The sequence below is a fragment of the Kryptolebias marmoratus genome, linkage group LG6, assembly GCF_001649575.2.
Source record: "Kryptolebias marmoratus isolate JLee-2015 linkage group LG6, ASM164957v2, whole genome shotgun sequence".
Lineage (NCBI taxonomy): Eukaryota > Metazoa > Chordata > Actinopteri > Cyprinodontiformes > Rivulidae > Kryptolebias > Kryptolebias marmoratus.
Window position 1 is genome coordinate 30,511,688 of NC_051435.1, and position 4,409 is coordinate 30,516,096.

Below are 4,409 nucleotides of genomic sequence, written 5' to 3' on the forward strand. Positions count from 1 at the left end.
GAGAATGTGGACAAGAGAGGTGAAGATGATGATGAGGAGGAACAGAGGTGCAGAGGAGAGGGTTGGGGCAAGACTTTACTCAGAAGATCCATCTGAATGGTCTTCACCTCAGGAAGTGGGGGACTCATTGACTCATTGAAGCAGTACATGGTGGTGAATGACCCACAAAGATGTTCTGATGGGCCATACCCAAGATCAGGTATTATATAAGTCCATGAATAAAAACAATTTATTCATGTAAACAGGCAAAAAAAAAAAGGGGTGGGGGGTGTTAGGGGGACGGTAAGAGGCCTTGATAATGGATAGGGGGGCGCTGGCCCAAAAAAGGTTGAGAAACACTGCTGTAGAGTATCTCACCCTTAACAATATGAGGACATTGTTACACACACACTCTACCATTTATTCAGACTATATGGGGACATCAAATTAAACACACTAAAGTTTCAAAGTTAAGACAATATGAGGACATTCTGACACATACACTGCCATGTATTCAGACCATATGACAACTACAAACATGTTGAATCTGTCTTCCTGACTATTTTCATTCGGTTTCATTAATCAGTCCAAACAAGCTGAACAGAGAATCTACATTGTGCCATCACACATCAAGCAGATAAATTCATGTTCCTTTATCTCCTTAGTGACAAAATCTGAAACAATTGCACTTAAATTAGAAAACTGAAGAATGGAATTACAAGCTTCACTTCAGCCAGAGCCCAATAGTAAAGGTAATTTTTACTGTTGTAAGATGTATTTACAACCTCCCACATTGTCAAGTGTTTTAGTGACTTTGAGGTGCCCACACTTGAAGGACAAGAACCAGACTTCAGATTCCACTCAGTTTAACTTTATTTGACCAGTGCAGATGAAATAATGAAACAGGTGAAAAACCTTCAAAACAGAAAACAGTTAAGTTAGTTTAAATGCAACGCAATACAATCATTAAAGATAAATATTTCAACAAGATCATGTTAATACAATAGTATGTTTAATCCAAAACTGGATATGTTTTATTTCGGAGCAAAATATATTAAATTCTATAGAAAGTATATTTAATTTATTAAGAAAAATATATCTAATTCTTTAATTCTTTAGAAAAGGTTTTTTTTCCTACACAAACATTTTAGCCAAATTTGATCTATTTTTATACAATTTAAATGTAATTTTAACTAACATTTAAAGATGCACTTGGGTTTCCACTTAATTTATACAAGCCAGGTGAAAACTCAACTGATTAAGCATTTTTATCTCAACTGAATACTTATTTTAAAGGCCAAAAACATATATTTAAACCTTTACCCAGAACACAGCATTCAAACTTCAAATATTTGCCCAATAGAAAAATACAAATACATTTTCTTCACTCAAACATAAGTTTTACAGTGCTTTTCAAAAGTGAGCTTACCGATAATCCTTTAAAAATCAAAGTCCTATTTTCCGTCTTTGTGTCTTTCCTGTAGCTGCCATCTGTTCAGCTTGCTGTTCAGTCAAAACTGGCTTGCTCTGCATCCATAGCCTTTAGATAGGAGCTGCTGATTGCCCAAATTGAGCACACCTGGTGGAGTGCTCAAGGCACACTGCTGTACAACTGCTTACAGCATGTGTGCTTGTATGATGACATGCAGTTCCATAAAGATGGGAAGACAGGTCGCCGCAACACACACTATTATCCTAACATGACAACAATATTAATAAAAAAATATAATGATTTGTTGGAACAGCAAATTTGTCTTTGAGTGGGTTTACCTGACATAAGGTTGTCAAAAATCAAGCTAGCATAACTGACCTAGTTCCCGCATTTCTGCCATTTGTTTAAAATAAAAATTATTTTACTAACCTGGGAATTGTGATGCCCTTGGATCTTGTTATCTTGTTGTCATAGTGTTGAAAATTTATAGCAAAACATTGCATCCCATTTGATGTTCCTTGCAACTTTCTGCTGCATCTCATTTTTACGACCATGCATGGATGTTGCATTTTGTTTACATAGCTGTCCAGTATATCTTTAATTTGCTTTACTTAAAAAAATGTACTGTATACTACTCCTTTTTCTATACATACTGTACATAGTGTTTTTATTTTCCCTCTTGTTTAATTATGGTTTGTTGTGTGCACTTCATTTATTACATCAGCTTTGCTGCTGTCCAATGTGGAACAAATATTGGCTATTCTATTTTATTCTGTTCTACACATATATTATATATACACAGTGTTCTGTATACTATACACAATACTATACAGTACTTGATACATTTTTATCAGTCCTCCCTCAATTAATTGCAACCATTATTGTTCTTTTCTAATATAAGAAAAACAAAGCCCTATGACAGGTGTATCAATTGAGAATTTCTTATTTGACTCTGAATTTAAGAATATATTGTGTAATACTTAAACATGCTACCAATGTTGGAGAGTGTGTTAGTGTTTCTGAACAACGTGACATATGGGTACAAAAGTGTGTGAAAAGCTTGTTAAGTTCCAAAACTGGCCACTAGTTGGCATAATTGAAGATGAGCAACAATGATAAACACACTGACACAGAAAAGTTCTGAAAATTGTGATATTTTAGTACATTGGAGATTGCTGGTTTAGGGACATGTTGGGGGCTTCTAGAGCACTCTAGTATGCTCAGAAAAATGAGGACGCGAAAAATGTCCTCATATTTCCACAGGTCCTTATAGTGAAGGTGTGTAATCATAAAAATGTCCTGATATGTCATAAAAACAAGTATATGTCCCCAGCCCAAGTGGACAGATACAGCTGTGAAAACAGTGTGCACACAGAAGGGCTACAACCACCTTCCTAGGCCTCTGGACTTTGAATGAACTATAAGTGAACACCCATGAAAAACCTTTTGTGAACAGATGAGACCGATTCTTTGACGAATGCTTTACCTGAACTTTGAATGTGTCATGGTTTTAGGCAATCGTTTGACCCACATGCAGAACACTCACAGAAGACACAAATATTTAAAACAGTTTATTAACAATAATCTTGAATGTACAGACAATGAACTGGATCTGGTTTGAGTCTGGAAGGGTGGCCAGGAACACTGAAAGAATAAAGTTGGGAGATGTGAGATGATAGATAGACTGGGAATCAGTTTTAAATGGAGATTATTCTTTCTTCTTTACTGCAGTTGATCCACCAGGGTGGAGAGAGGAGCCAAAGGGAACGAGCCTGTGTGAATCAGTACTTGATTGAAGAGGTTGAGCAGGTAGCTGATGGATGCTTGGAGCAAGGGTGAGATGGAGGGGAGACAGGAGACGCAGCAGCTGAAGATTGAGGAAGAGGAGTTGTTGTGCCAGCCGTGGAAGGGTGTATTCCATGTTCTTCACAGAATGCTTTATAAAGATTTGAAGCCAGTTTGGTCACAGCTCTAGGATTCTGTCCAGGAGATCAGCGAAAGAAACCACTAAAGCAGAGGTAGGCAATCCTGGTCCTCAGGGCCACCATCCTGCATGTTTTACTTGTTTCCCTGCTCCAACACACCTGATTCAGTGGTTAAATGACCTCTTCATGTTTTGCAGAAGCCTGTTAATCACCCATTGATTCAGATCAGGTGTGTTGGAGCAGAGAAACAAGTAAAACATGCAGGATGGTGGCCCTCAAGGACCAGGATTGGATACCCCTGCATTAAAGGCTAACACTCAGGCACCAAAAGACTGGCACAGGCTCCTCTTAATACTCTGGTGACTGAGGTAGATGAGCTGCAGGTGTGTGTGTAAGCACACCTGCCAGGAACCGACCACCAACTGCTCCAGGACGCCATCTATTGGAGAACTGTGAAAAGTGAAGAAAACCGCACACAGGCTCAAACCCCTGACTCCTAACAGAATGAAACTCATTTAATTATCCTTTTGCATGAGCGCCTCTTACTTTGATTTCTTACATGAACCTTCCTTAAACCAAACACAACCTTAAACAAACAACTCTAATAGTACTCAGATGCCAAAACACAATTTTAACCAAACTACTATATTTTTATTTAAGCATATTTTTAAAAAAAAAGAATCAGACAACATTTATGTATCATCGGGCAGAAGGATTGAATGTTGATATCTGACGCTGTATTTAAGTCATTTCTTAACAAAGCTGTGCAAAATTCTCTTTACAGTTTAAATTAAGTGACATGTTTTTGTTTTTATACAGGATAGAGAGAAAGAAAAACCCTCCAAATCCTTATGTGAAGATTGGCTACAGCGGTGATATTTATTGGTTTAATGAGGAGGTGATCATCACCAGCTGTAAGATGCACATTTACAAATTCCCCTTTGACTCACAGAGCTGCAGCATCACATTCAAATCTCAGTCGTTTGATGGTGAGTTTTAGTCACACACTTTGTTCTTGTTGTCAGGCAACAAGAATCTGTGAGAACTTCACACTGCTGTAAAACATCAGCTTT